General features: G+C 39.2%; 1 protein-coding gene across 8 annotated transcripts in view; it reads right to left on the reverse strand.

Moving 5' to 3' along the window:
* Nucleotides 1–15,456, reverse strand: part of PDS5B (PDS5 cohesin associated factor B) — a 178,522-nt gene that overhangs the window by 151,494 nt on the left and 11,572 nt on the right. The window lies entirely within an intron of this gene.

Raw genomic sequence — 15,456 nt, forward strand, 5'->3', positions numbered from 1 at the left:
TCCTAGAAAGTGAGGCATAAAGAGGTTAAATAATTTGCCCAAGGGTAAAAGGCCCAAAAGGTGTGGGACAAGGACTAACAAAGCTCCAGAGGCCACGTTTTACCACTGCACTGGCTCTCAAAATCAAGTATTAGACTTTCAGGGCGAAAACAAAAAAACATGTTGGTTCAAATGTTGGGTCTACCACAAACCTTGGCATATTGATAACTTAAGCAATTCAGTCTGTCTCCTCAGCTATAAGAAGGAAATAATGATAGCATCATAGGATCACTGTAAGTATTTTAAGACATAAATACAACACACTCAATTATTACCTTCCATGACTTGCCTGGTGGTTCAGATGGTAAAGAATCTAACTGCAATGTGGGAGACCTGGGTTCAGCCCCTGGATTGGGAAGATCCCCTGGAGAAGGGAACAGCTACCCACTCCAGTATTCTTGCCTGGAGAACTCCATGGACAGAGGAGCCTGCCAGGATACAGTCCATGAGGGTCGCAAAGAGTTGGACACAATTGAGCGACTTTTACTTTCACTTACTACCAAACAATAATAACAAACATATACTGAGCACATATTGGCAGACATCAAGACACAACCAAAGACACTTCACACAGATTATTTTATCTGATCTTCAAAATAGTCTCAACAAGAATCATTACTCTCCTAGCCATTTTTACAGGTTAGCAAACAGACTCAAAGAGATGAAGAGCCTTGTGTATGGTCAAGTTCTATGGTAAAATGGCTATAAAATGGCTCCAATTCTCCACCCCTCCTAGATTCAACTCCTGGCAATGTGATAATGCAGCTCCCCCCATCAAGAGGTAGAGCTGATTTCCCCATATCCTGAATCTTGTCTGGCCTCACAACTTGACTTGAACCAACAGAACGTGGCAGAAGTGATGTTGTGTCAGTTCCCAGGGTGAGGTCTCCTTGTTTCCTCTCTATCCTAGACGACATCAACTCAGCTGAAATGAGCCAAATCTAGCCCAGATCATCGGAACCACCCATGTGACCTACAGATTCAGGAGTAATAACACGCACTCATTTTAAGCCATTGACAATGGGGGGGAGGGATTGCTACAGAGCAATAGTTAACTGAAACTTAGGATAAGCATGACTGTAGCCATGAAATTAAAAGACGCTTACCTCTTGGAAGGAAAGTTATGACCAACCTAGACAGCATATTAAAAAGCACAGACATTACTTTGCCAACAAAGGTCCGTCTAGTCGAAGCTATGATTTTTCCAGTGGTCATGTATGGATGTGAAAGTTGGACTATAAAGAAAGCTGAGCACCAAAGAATTGATGCTTTCGAACTGTGGTGTTGGAGAAGACTCTTGAGAGTCCCTTGGACAGCAAGGAGATCCAACCAGTCCATCCTAAAGGAAATCAGTCCTGGGTGTTTATTGGAAGGACTGATGTTGAAGCTGAAACACCAATACTTTGGCCACCTGATGCAGAGAACTGACTCACTGGAAAAGACCCTGATGCTGGGAAAGATTGAAAGTGGGAGGAGAAGGGGACGACAGAGGATGAGATGGCTGGATGGCATCACCGACTCAATGGACGTGAGTTTGGGTAAACTCCAGGAGTTGATGATGGACAAGGAGGCCTGGTTTGCTGCGATTTATGGGGCTGCAAAGAGTCGGACACGATTGAGCGACTGAACTGAACTGAGGAGGGGTGAAATTTAAAGCCAGGTAGTCTGACTCCAGGCTCACCCTCATCACTGCATTATTATAATTTCTAGTTTCAGAGTAGATATAACACACAATGCTACTGTACTATTTTCAGTTGTGAAAATAAATGAAGTCATTTATGTTCACTGTTCTATATTCTTTAAAATTAATTTATAAAAGCTCAAAATAGTAAATGTAAGTCTCACCCTAGAGGTAAACAAACAAATTTAAAAATCTAAAAAGTATATCAGATCTAGATTCAAAACTCAACTGTTACCAACCACCAGTCCATTATTAAATACTGTATAGTAAAAAAGTAAAAAAGAAAAAAAATAATGCACATTTTGAATATATTTACACTACTTTCAAAGTAAGTATTTAGTAGTACAGGGTATCCTGATTAACTCCCCAAGTATTATGAAATGTGCCTATATTAATTTATATTAACTGACTGTCACTCTAAACTAATTCACTTTGCTTCCCAATTCACTCGCACATACAGCACACCATATCACTTAGCCACCTATATGCATCTATGGCCATATAGCTCCTTTGTTAGATTTTAGTTTCCACCAAGGAATGCAGAAATGATTCCATTAAACTGGAAGTTAAGACTGCCACCCAGCCACTTTGGGTTATTCATGCCAAGGAATCAACAAACAAAGAAGGGGTTACAGGCCGATTAGGGTGACTGACCTCACAATCAAGGGAAGTCTAGCGCCTACTACACAAGAGGGGCTCCCAGAAAGTATGTCTGGAATGCAGGAGTTCCTCTGGGAGGCCACTTAGTATTTCCATGTACTGTGATTAAAGTCAATGGCAACAATCAGGCAGGACTGCTAATGACCCAGACCCTTAAGGAATGAAGATTCAGGTCACCCCATCAGGCAAGAAGCCACCATCAGCTGAGACACTGCCAAGAACAGAGGGAATGCGGAGTGACAGCGGCGAGTAATTACAGACAGCAACTACTACCACATGGTTAGTTGTAGAAATTAAAATTCTAATGAGTATTTCTTCTTTTTATGATACAAAATATTTCTATTTCTATTAAACTGCTTTATCTCCCTCTTGATAATCATCTGATAGTACCTAATCACATATCATATCTTGGTATCTGAGTTACAGGAAGTTAAGCAGAAAATGTGACACAGACAGAAAAGAAATTAACCCACCTATGGATAAAGAGATTTTGTATTCTCTCTTAAAGAGAGAATTGTTATCAGACGAATGTTTAAGATGAATGTTATCTTAAAGAGAGTATGTTATCAGATGAACAAAGGATAGTTGCGTTATGTTGACCAGAAGTATAATTTCACAATTGTCTTTATTTGTAAGATAAATACAATGAAAAGAGGTGTGCATTGGTGCCATGGTGACAAAGGATAGTCTGTGATGGCTTTTTACCTTGCTGGGTAGCAACTACATTTTTCCAAACACATTTTTCATGATTGTGGGTTCAGTTCAGTTCAGTTCAGTCACTCAGTCGTGTTTGACTCTGCGACCCCAGGGACTGCAGCATGCCAGGCCTCCCTGTCCATCACAAACTCCCGGAGCCTACTCAAACTCATGTCCATCGAGTCGGTGATGCCATCCAGCTATCTCATCCTGTCGTCCCCTTTTCCTCCTGGCTTCGATCTTTCCCAGCATCAGAGTCTTCTCCATTGAGTCAGTTCTTCACATCAGGTGCCCAAAGTGTTGGGAGTTTCATCTTCAGCATCAGTCCTTCCAATGAATATTCACGACTGATTTCCCTTAGGATGGACTGGTTGGATCTCCCTGCAGTCCAAGGGACCCTCAAGAGTCTTCTCCAACACCACAGTTCAAAAGAATCAATTCTTTGGTGCTCAGCTTTCTTTATAGTCCAGCTCTCACAATCATACACAACTACTGAAAAAACCATATAGCTTTGACTAGATAGACCTTTGTTGGCAAAGTAATATCTGTGCTTTTTAATATGCTGCCACAGAGGATGAGATGGCTGGATGGCATCCCTGACTTGATAGACGTGAGTCTGAGTGAACTCAGGGAGTTGGTGATGGACAGGGAGGCCTGGCGTGCTGCGATTCATGGGGTCGCAAAGAGTCGGACACGACTGACAGACTGAACTGAACTGAGGTTGGTCATAACTTTTCTTCCTTTTAATTTCATGGCTGCAGTCACCGTCTGCAGTGATTTTGGAGCCCCCCAAAAAATAAAGTCTGCACTGTTTCCACTGTTTCCCCATCTATTTCCCATGAAGTGATGGGACCAGATGCCATGATCTTCATTTTCTGAATGTTGAGCTTTAAGCCAACTTTTTCACTCTTCTCTTTCACTTTCATCAAGAGGCTTTTAGTTCCTCTTCACTTTCTGCCATAAGGGTGGTGTCATGTGCATATCAGAGGTTATTGATTTCTCCCAGCAATCTTGATTCCAGCTTGTGCTTCATCCAGCCCAGCATTTCTCATAATGTGCTCTGCGTATACACCCTGTGACAATATACACCCTGGGTTCTTGGTTAGAGTTAGCTTTAAAAATAAAAAAATCAATCCCCAAGAGATGCAGAAGACAAAAGAGAAGCAGCCCCCAGGTTTGGAATGCTAAAGTAAGTTCAGGCATTATGGCAGCCCTCAGACATTGTCAAGGATCTCTGGGCTCAGCCTCACTGGCACAGGCAGCAACTGGGCCTACAGTTTTCCTAGCTTCTGTCAGGTCCCATCTTTGCTTTTCCAAGTAATCCTGAGGCAGGCTCTTGTGCATCTGCAGAGTTAGGTGTGTCACTACAGGACACCTACATCATCAAGGTTACAGGTGTGGAAGCAGTGAGGGCCACAAAGGCTCAAGTTTGGGCTCACAGGTTTCAACGCATTTCTATAAGTTCCCAAAATTCTTTGTAGTTCCAGTTTAACCTTACTCTCCATCACTCCATGTCCATGTTCCGTTCCCAGTTCCCAGCCTTGCTGACATCAAGCTCAGCATCAGATTCAGTGTATACAACCAGTTCCTACAACTGTGAAACATTCAAAAAACGAAAATCATGGCATCCACTCCCATCACTCCATAGCAAACAGATGCGGGAAAAGTGGAAACAGTGACAGATTTTATTTTCCTGGGCTCCAAAATCACTACAGATGGTGACTGCAGCCATGAAATTAAAACACACTTCCTCCCTGGAAGAAAAGCTATGACAAACCTAGACAGCATATTAAAAAGCAGAGATATCAGTTTTCCAACAAAGGCCTGTAGAGTCAAAGCCACAGTTTTTTCAGTAATCATATACAAATGTGAGAGTTGGACCATAAAGAAGAACTGATGTTTTACAACTGTAGTGCTGGAGAAGACTCTTAGAGTCCCTTGGGCAGCAGAGAGGTCAACACATTTTAGTACTTTTTTATAAATACCAAGAGAAGTAAAAGTCAAACACAACCGAAAACAACGTTTTCTTCCAATAGTACCTAGTCCCGGGTTCCACTGCTATCTATCAGAGGCTGGTGCTAAGAAAGGGGAAAAGAAACAGCAGAAGAAATATGGCTGTCCCTTTCACAAGTTTTTGCAAACATTGTTCAGCTCCAGGTTTTTCATTAAATAATTACCTACTTAATCCAAATACATGATGTAATTGAAGAAATAGTGAGTCTCTATCTTATTCTAAAAACACAGGCCTAAAACAAACAAGGTGTGTGTTAAGTCAGCAACTGCGCTTCAGGCCAGTGTGAAATGAATGAAAATGAGTCTGAAGAATTCTAACAGCTTTTTTATCAACTCATTGCTGCTGCTGCTGCTGCTGCTGCTAAGTCACTTCAGTCATGTCCGACTCTGTGTGACCCCACAGATGGCAGCCCACCAGGCTCCCCCATCCCTGGGATTCTCCAGGCAAGAACACTGGAGTGGGTTGCCATTTCCTTCTCCAATGCATGAAAGTGAAAAGTGAAAGTGACGTTGCTCAGTCATGTCCGACTTAGCGACCCCATGGACTGCAGCCTACCAGGCTCCTCCGTCCATGTGATTTTCCAGGCAATAGTACTGGAGTGGGGTGCCATTGCCTTCTCCGTATCAACTCATTATACATATAACAATTCTTCATATAACAATTATTGAAAAAAAAAAACTCTGGGTAAATTACTTTTAAAAATGATTTGAAGAGAGAAGAAAGCACCAAGAGTAGGAAGAAACTGGAAATTTGACCACTGAAAGAAGGGAAATACACTGGAAGAGGTTCAAAGTTACACAGCTTTTTCCCTTATAGGGTACTCCCCGTCTACAATGGCACAAGACTACTAGAACTCAAGCAAAAAGCCGCAGGCTCACTAATGTCATGGCCACAGAGTGGTTAAAAATTCAGAGGGCAAATTCAGAAAATGAGTGAGTCACAGAAGCAGAAACCTCAAAAACTAATATAAACTATTTCTAATTCCTCACTGACCCCTGAGCTGAGTATGCTCACAGAAGACTCTAAGGAGCCCAATGGAAACAAGTGGAAAGCTAAAAGAGCCTTTGAGCAGCAATCTCAGCTGCTTCCACTGCAGAGGAGACAGGAACCTGGTCAAGTTATCAGAGCTTAAAAACACCTCACGTGCTCTACAGACCCATCTGAAAGTATAAGACCAAGCCTGCACAAGCTCAAGGTGGTCAAGCAGCTAGTTAACTACACTCATCAGAAGAAAAGAGAATTTAGAGACAAATCATCCACAATGTCCACTCTACAATCAAAACTTTCTAGACATGAAATGTAGCAGGGAAATGTGACCTACTGTCAAGGAAGGGAAAAAAGCAATAATTTTTTTTTTTTTTTTTAATGAAACAATTTAGAGGAAAGGATTAACAAGCAAAGACTTTAAGTAAGCTGCAATAAATTTGTTCAAAGACTTAATGGAAAGCATGGTCACAATAGAGAATCTCAATAGATAAATGTAAATAGTTAAAAAATGAAGTACTTGAGGCTGGTGGCCTGGTGGCTCAGAGGTAAAGAATCCACCTGCCAATGCAGGCAAGCCAGGTCAAGCCCTGGTCTGGAAGATTCCACTTGCCAAGGAGCAACTAAGCCCGTGCACCACATCTACTGAGCCTGTGCTCTAGAGCCCACAGGCAGCAACTACTGAGCCCAGGAACCACAGCTTCTGAAGCCCACGCAGCCCAGAGGCTGTGCTCCACAAGAAGCCCATGCACCACAACTAGAGAGGGGCTCCCACTCGTTGCAACTAGAGAAAGTCCAAGTTCAGGAACGAAGACCCAAGCACAGCCAAAAGTAGGTATTTTTTTTTAAAATGAAATACTTGAACTGTAAAGTACATTATTTTAAAGTGGGTTTAGAGATATCTGCATCCCTGTGATCACTGCAAAATTACTCACAATATCTAAGGCACGGATCACCTAAATATCCATCAATGGACTAATGAATAAAAATGTAGTATATATAGTCAAGAGAACATGAGCCACAGAAAAGGAGATTTTATCATTTTGAACAACAGGGATGAACCTTATGGACATTATGTTAAGTGAAATAAATCAGAAAAATAAATACTGTGTGATCTCACTTTTACATGGAATCTAAAAATTCGAACTCATATAAACAGAGAGTTGACAGGGTGAGGGGGAGTGAGAAGAAATGGGGAGATTTTTGTCAAAGAGTACAAATTTCCAGTTACAAGATAAATTGTTCTGGGGCTCTAATGTACAGAATGGTGACTACAGTTAACAATAATGTGTGCTTGAAAGCTGTTGAGAGTAAATCTTAAATATTCTCACCACACATACAAAATAATGTTAATTATGTAAGATGACAGATGTGTTAACCCACCTAACTATGGTAATGACTCAACAATATATACATATATATCATCATGCTATATATCTTACACTTATCCAATATTACTTGTCAATTACATCTCAATGAAACTGGAAAGTATTCATAAATATATAGGGGTGGGGAATGGGCTTGACAGCATATTAGAAGCAAAATAAAAAAGAGCTAGTGACTCTGAAGACAAATCTGCGTAAGTAACTTAACTGGAAGAACTGAGGGGAAAAGACTGAAAAAAAATCAAAAACGAGAGAGACTCACAGACCTATAGTACATTTTTTAAATTTATAATTTTCCTCCATTTGGCTTTGGCTGTGCCAGGTCTCCGTCGCTGTGAGGGCCGCTCTCCAGCTGCGGTACAGTCTTCTCACTGTGGTGGCTTCTCTTATTGCCAAGCACAGGCTCTAGGGCACAAAGACTTCAGTAGTTGAAGTGAGTGAGCTCAGTACCTGTGGCTCCTGGGCTCTAGGCCAAAGGCTCAGCAGTCATGGTGCACGGGCTGAGTTGATCCAAGTTATGTGGGATGTTCCTCAATCAGGGATCAAACCTGTGTTCCCTGCATTGGCAGGAAGATTCTTTATCACTGAGCCAGCAGGGCAGACCCTCATAGTAAAAAATCTCAAAGAGAAGAGAGAATGAGGCAGAAAAATCATTTAAATAACGGTCAAAAAACTGGTGAAAAAATCAATTTGCAAATTCAATGAGCTCAACTCTAAGCAAAGTAACAAATGAGAGAAAAAGAAAAAAGAATATCAAACTGTCGAAAATTAAGGATGCAATGGATACCAGAAGACAATTAAAAAAGGATCTGTAAAGCAACTGAAGACTGTCAACCCAGAATCTACATCCAGCAAAAATATTCTTGAAAAATAAGAGTAAATATATATATACATTTACCAAGAATAATATAATTATAAATTATAATTATAAAAATGTAAGAGTAATACATTTACTCTTAATAAATGTATATATATCTACTCTGAGTGTGTGAACATACATAAGTTGAAGACGTTAATCACTAGACCTAAACATTATGCCGTGTTAAAAGGAAATTCTTCAAGTTGAAAGGAAACGACATCAAATGAAACTTAGATCTATATACATAAAGAAAATCCAAAATAATTATGTAATTAAAAAGACTCTCGTTTCTCTCCCTAAAAAAAGGCAAATGACTAAAGCAAAAATAGCACTGTGTTGAAGCAAATGTTAACATACCAACAGTACAAAGGTTAAATGTAATTTTTTTTAAGGTTCTTTCATTTCACATCAAGTGGAATAATGTTAAGTAAGTGAACTGTAAAAGTTAATCATGAATACTGGAATTCCTACAGCAGCCACTTATACAAAGCCATACAGCCTAAAAAGCCCAATGGCAATTTATTTTTAAAAATTTGATCAACATAAAAGAACTGTGGGCAGTAAGAGAAGGAAGAGAGGAGACAAACTGATAAAACAGAGTAATACAGAAGACTTTTAACTTAACCATACAAATAACATTAAATGTAAAGTTACCAAATCCTCCACTCAGAGGCAGAGATCATTAGATATGGTTCCCGAAGCAACAGTTAGAACTGGACATGGACCAACAGACTGGTTCCAAATAGGAAAAGGAGTATGTCAAGGTTGTATATTGTCACCCTGCTTATTTAACTTCTATGCAGAGTACATCATGAGACACACTGGGCTGGAAGAAACACAAGCTGGAATCAAGCTTGCCGGGAGAAATATCAATCACCTCAGATATGCAAATGACACCACCCTTATGGCAGAAAGTGAAGAGGAGCTAAAAGCCTCTTGATGAAAGTGAAAGAGGAGAGCGAAAAAGTTGGCTTAAAGCTCAACATTCAGAAAACAAAGATCATGGCATCTGGTCCCATCACTTCATGGGAAATAGATGGGAAAACAGTGGAAACAGTGTCAGACTTTATCTTTTTGGGCTCCAAAGTCACTGCAGATGGTGACTTCAGCCATGAAATTAAAAGACGCTTACTCCTTGGAAGAAAAGTTGTGACCAACCTAGATAGCATACTGAAAAGCAGAGACATTACTTTGCCGACTAAGGTCCGTCTAGTCAAGGCTATGGTTTTCCAGTGGTTATGTATGGATGTGAGAGTTGGACTATAAAAAAAGTTAAGCACCTTAAGAATTGATGCTTCTGAACTGTGGTGTTGGAGAAGACTCTTGAGAGTCCCTAGGACTCCAAGGAGATCCAAACAGTCCATTCTAAAGGGGATCAGTCCTGGGTGTTCTTTGGAAGGAATGATGCTAAAGCTGAAACTCCAGTACTTTGGCCACCTCATGCAAAGAGTTGACTCACTGGAAAAGATTCTGATGCTGGGAGGGATTGGGGGCAGGAGGAGAAGGGGATGACAGAGGATGAGATGGCTGGATGGCATCACTGACTCGATGGACATGAGTCTGAGTGAACTCCGGGAGTTGGTGATGGACAGAGAGGCCTGGCGTGCTGCAATTCATGGGGTTGCAGAGAGTCGGACATGACTGAGTGACTGAACTGAACTGAACTGAACTGAAGGGAGGGAACGAGGAAGGAAGGAAAGAAAAGAATAAATCCATTAAATATATGCTATCTAAAAGAAACATACTTTTAAACACCATGAATATAAATAGTAAACACAAGGGAAATGGTATGAATAAATCAATTAAGTGAGTAATAAATAAATTAAGCCAACAAAGTTATAGGAAGAAATTAATAAATCCACAGTTATATCTGTTAATTTTAATAGCCCTCTCGCAGCTACTGAAATGATTATAAAGCAATTCATAGGCAACAAATCAGGTGCAGCAAACTACAGGACCTCTACCCATCTTTGTAAATGAAGTTTTATTAGAACGCTGCCACATGCATTTATTTACATATTGCCACAGTTGCTTTTGCACTACAAGGGCAGGGTAGTTAAAACAGAAACTGTGTAATTCACAAAACCTAAAATATTTCCTATACTGCCCTTTGCAGGACGTTTCCTGATCTCAGATATCGATTATTACTATTTACCAACTGTATAAGACCATACATCACATCATAAAATAAGTCCACATTTCAAAAGATGAAAATTTTATAGAGTTTAATCTGTAATTGCAACAGAATCACATTTAAAAAACTCAATTACAGGGACTTCACCAGAGGTCCAGTGGTTAAGGCTCCACACTTCCACTACAGGGAGTGCGGGTTCAATCCCTGGTCGTCAGGGAAGTAAGACCCCACATGCCAAACAGCCCGGCCAAAAAAAGAAATCAGTTACAATAAGCTACTCAGGAAAAACCAAAATATTTGAAAATTAAGCAACACACTTCTAAAAAAATTCATGAGTTAAGGAAATCAGAAAATATTTTGAACTGATAATGAAAATATAACATATAGAAATGTGTGGAAATTACAACTTTTTAAGTGCTTATATTTAAAAAGAAACTCAAATTTAAACGTCTAAATTTCCAAATTAAAATCTAAATTTCTAGCTTAAGGAGCCAGGGATTAAAAGAATACATTAAGCCAACTGAAGATAAGAGTGAAGGAAACTATTAAGACAGGCACAAGTCAATTGAATTATTGAAACCAAAAGCTGTGGAAAGAAATCAAATTGCTAAACTCATAGCAAGAATGACCAAGGAAAAAGAGCATTAAAAAGGGGTCACAACAGCTCCTACAGAAATTAAAAGGATCCCAAGGGAAAATTAAAAACTTTCTGCCAAGAGGGCTGATAACCTAAATGAGATAGATATACTGCCTACAGAAAAAAAAGACAGAAAATCCATATAACCATATAACTCAACATTCAAAACACTAAGATCATTTCATCCAGTCCCATTACTTCATGGCAAATAAATGGGGAAACAATGGAAACAGTGACGGACTTTATTTTCTCGGGCTCCAGAATCAATGCAGATGGTAACTGCACCCATGAAATTAAAAGACACTTGCTCCTTGCAAGAGAAGTTATGACAAACTTGGAAAGCATATTAAAAAGCAGAGACATCACTTTGCTGACAAAGGTTGGTCCAGTCAAAGCTATGGTTTTTCCAGTAGTCGTGCATGGATGTGAGAGATGGACCATAAAGAAGGCTGAGCACCAAAGAATTGATGCTTCCTAACTGTGGTGTTGGAGAAGATTCTTGAGAGTCCCTTGGACAGCAAGAAGATCAAACCATCAATCCTAAAAGAAACCAACCCTGAATGAATATTCATTGGGAGAACTGATGCTGAAGCTGAAGCTACCGGAACCAACTCAATGGAAAAGACCCTGATGCTGGGAAAGAATGAAGGCAGGAGGAGAAGAGAGGACAAGATGGTTGGATGGCATCACAACTCAATGGACATGAGTCTGAGTAGGCTCCAGGAGACGGTGGAGGACAGGGAAGCCAGGTGTACTGCAGTCCATAGGGTCGCAAAGAGTTCAACACGACTAAGTGACTGAACAACGTAACTATATATTTACCAAAGAAATGAAATCTGTTAACAAAAATTCCCCCCCCACACAACATAAAACCCCTCCATGCCTACATGGTTACCAAACAGTAAAGAAATAACAGTAGTCATATATAAACTATTTCTGAAAACAAAAATTCTTTTAGAAAGCTAAACATGATATCAAAAGGCATTACAAAAATGATAATCATAGACCAACATTCCTCTTGCACACAGACACCAAAATCCTTAACAAAATATTAGCAGATCAAGTTCAGAAACAGATAAAAAGACAATATATTTACGACCAAATAAGATTAACTCAGGAATGCAAAACTGGTTTAACTTTCAAAAATAAATAAATACAATTCACCATAGTAACAGAGTAAAGTCATCTCAGTAAATATGAAAAAGGGGAACATCTGACAAAATTCAACACCCATCTATAAAAATTAAAATATCAGAAATCTGGAAATAGAAAGAAATACCTTCAATGTGATTTCTTTTAATCTACAGAAAAAGCACTGCTGACATTCTATTTAATGTTAAAAGATATTGCTTTTCCCTTAAGACGTGGAACAAGACAAGAATGACCATTATTACCCTTTCTCTTCAACACTAAATTGAAAAGGCTAGATAGAGCAATAAGGTAAGGCAAAGAAACAAAAAGCTTACAAAGATGGGAGAAAAGGGAGTAAAACTGTCTTATTAGTCACAGATGTGGTTATTTTTGCAGAGAAAATCCTAAAGAAGCCACAAAAAGGCAACTGGAACTAAGTGTAGTTCAGCATGGTCAAAGTATATGCGCACAAGAATTGTTAAAACAACTACTGTATTTCTATATACTAGCAGCAAAAAATAAAATTTAGAAAACAGCATCAAAAAGAAAAATCTTCAGGAATAAATATAACTGCAAGATCTCTATGAAAATCATTAAAATGTTACATGAACAAAATTATGTTATATAATAAGTGTATTACCATAACATATTGATATAGACAAACCTATTTTACTCCACTGATGTAGAGATCTTGTATATATACATACATGTATGTAAAATTTGTTTACCAGAATATATCAAAAAAGATGACCCAATGAAAGGAAAGGTAAACAACTGTATTAATCAGCCACTGATGTGTAATAAAGTCCAAAACTTTAGCAGTTGAAAATATTTATTCTCTCACACAGTTTTCAAGGGTCAGAAGTCCAGAAGCAGCTTAGCTGGTGGGTCTGGCTCAAGGGTTTCTCAGGAGGTTGCAAACTATAGTTGGGTCTACACTCAAGTGAAGATCAGAGAATCTGCTTTCAACAGAAAGCCTCAGTCCTTTGTCACAAGGATGTTGGGAGACAATATTCCATTTGTCTTTCACATTTCTGCACACTTGCAGCTGAGGATCTCACTGCCCCTTGTTGCAGGCTTTCCAAAGATGTTTATAAAGTGAACAGATTGGGAAAATAAAGTCTCTTTCAGAGGAAAGAGCAGGTATGCTTACTGTGCATTAAAAAATGTTCAGGTGCCCTACGTTCAGAATTCCTTTGTAATGCAAGCACTGACGTGCAGTTGTCATCTGGTCCTCTTCCCATGAATGTGATCTGGAGATGCAGGAGCTGGTGCAGAAATGCTCACAGCACCCAGGCCACTACAGCAGCTGTGACAATGAACTGTCTCCTGACTCAGACCCAGGATTCCCATGCCTTCTATCAGCATCCGTGAAACTGCAGCAGGCTAACCTGTTAACTAGCAAGCAGGGTAAAATTGCAGTGGGCCTCTCTACAACATGGGAGCTGGTTTCTCCTACAGTTAGCAATGAGAGACAGAAAGAGACCAATACACAAGCCCCTGTGCCTTTTATAATCTAATTTCAGAAGGGACTTTAACCATATGCTACTGGTTACACAGACCAACCCTAAAATCATGTGCAAGGTAAATAAATACAAAAGGATGCAAATGCAAGAAGGCAGGGATCAAGGGAAACCATGTTAAAGGCTGACTATCAAATTCAATATTGTTATAGGTCATTTCTCCCTAAATGTAATTATAGAGCAACACAATCCCAATCAATATCCCAAACGTTTTTTTTTTTTCCCATAGAAACTGACAAACTGATTTTAAAATTTATATAGAAACACAAAAAAGCTAGATGGTCAAAGAGTATTAGAGGATTCACACGATTTGATTTCAAGACTTACGGCAACAGAGATAATAATAATACTGGCATAGGGGAACAATGAGATCAAGAAACAAAACTGAGTCCAGAAACAGATCCACGTGTGTACACAAACAATCCTAGATAAAAATACAACAGCAATTTAGTGTAGCAAAACAAAAAAAATATTTTCCAACAATGGTGTTTAAATTGGATATTTTTTTTAAATGAACCTCAATCCCTACTTCACACAACACACAATAGTTCAAGATGGATCACAGCCCCATGCATAAGGCTATGAAATTTCTAAAATAAACAAGGGAAATTAGTTTCATGATTTCTGAGTAGGCAAAAGCTTCTTAGAACTCCAATCTATTAAAGAAAAAGAACTGAACTTCATCAAAATTAAAAACTTTAGCTTATCAAAATATACTGTTAAGGAAAAGACAAACTTACAAACTGGGAGAAAACATTCCCAGGACACTGATGCTACAAAAAAACTTGTATCAAGACTATATTAAGAATTCTTACACGTCAATAATAGAAAGATAACCAATTCTTTTTAATATGCAAAAAACTTAAGAGGTATTCTACAAAATTATTAACAATTGTCAACCATATGAAACATCATTAGCTAGCAAGGAAATCCAAAATAAAACCACAAAATACCATTTCACATGCACTAAATAGCGAAAACTAAAAAGAATGACCATGGGCTTCCCTGGTGCTCAGTGACAATGCATGTGCCTGCCAATGCAGGAGACAGAGGTTTGATCCCTGATCCAGGAAGATCCCACATGCCCTGGAGCAACTAAGCCACGCGCCACAACTGCTGAAGCCTGTGTGCACTACAGCCCTTGCTTCACAGCAAGAGAAGCCACCGCAACGCAGAGCCTGTGCATCACAACTAGACAGTATTCCCCACTCGCCGCAAGCAGAGAACAGTCTTCATGCATCAGAGAAGACCCAGCATGAATAAAAATGAATCCAAAAGAACAGGTCATTCAAGTACTGGAAAGGATGTGGAGCAACTAGAAAACATACAGTGAAGAGTATTTAAGAGAAAATTCCAAAAAACTATGTAGCAGTTTCTTACATAGTAAAACACACATCTGCTTATAAACCAACCATTCCAATCCTAGGTATTTGCTCAAGAAAAATGGAAACATGTTTGCAAGAAGATCCATATAGGCCTTATTCTTAAAAATGAAAAAACTGTAAATAAATACCCATCAACAGAAGAAAAAATAAGCTTGATACATTCATCCAATGGTGTACTACTCAGCAATAAAAAGGACTCTGACACATCCAGCCTCACAGATGCGTCTGGAAATATATGTTAAACAAATGAAGCTAGATACCAGAAAAGAAGACACTGTACGAAGACCAAACAAAATACCTACACTGTTAGCATTCAGAGCGTGTGGGG

Source organism: Ovis aries, chromosome 10 (assembly GCF_016772045.2).
Source record: "Ovis aries strain OAR_USU_Benz2616 breed Rambouillet chromosome 10, ARS-UI_Ramb_v3.0, whole genome shotgun sequence".
Taxonomy (NCBI): domain Eukaryota; kingdom Metazoa; phylum Chordata; class Mammalia; order Artiodactyla; family Bovidae; genus Ovis; species Ovis aries.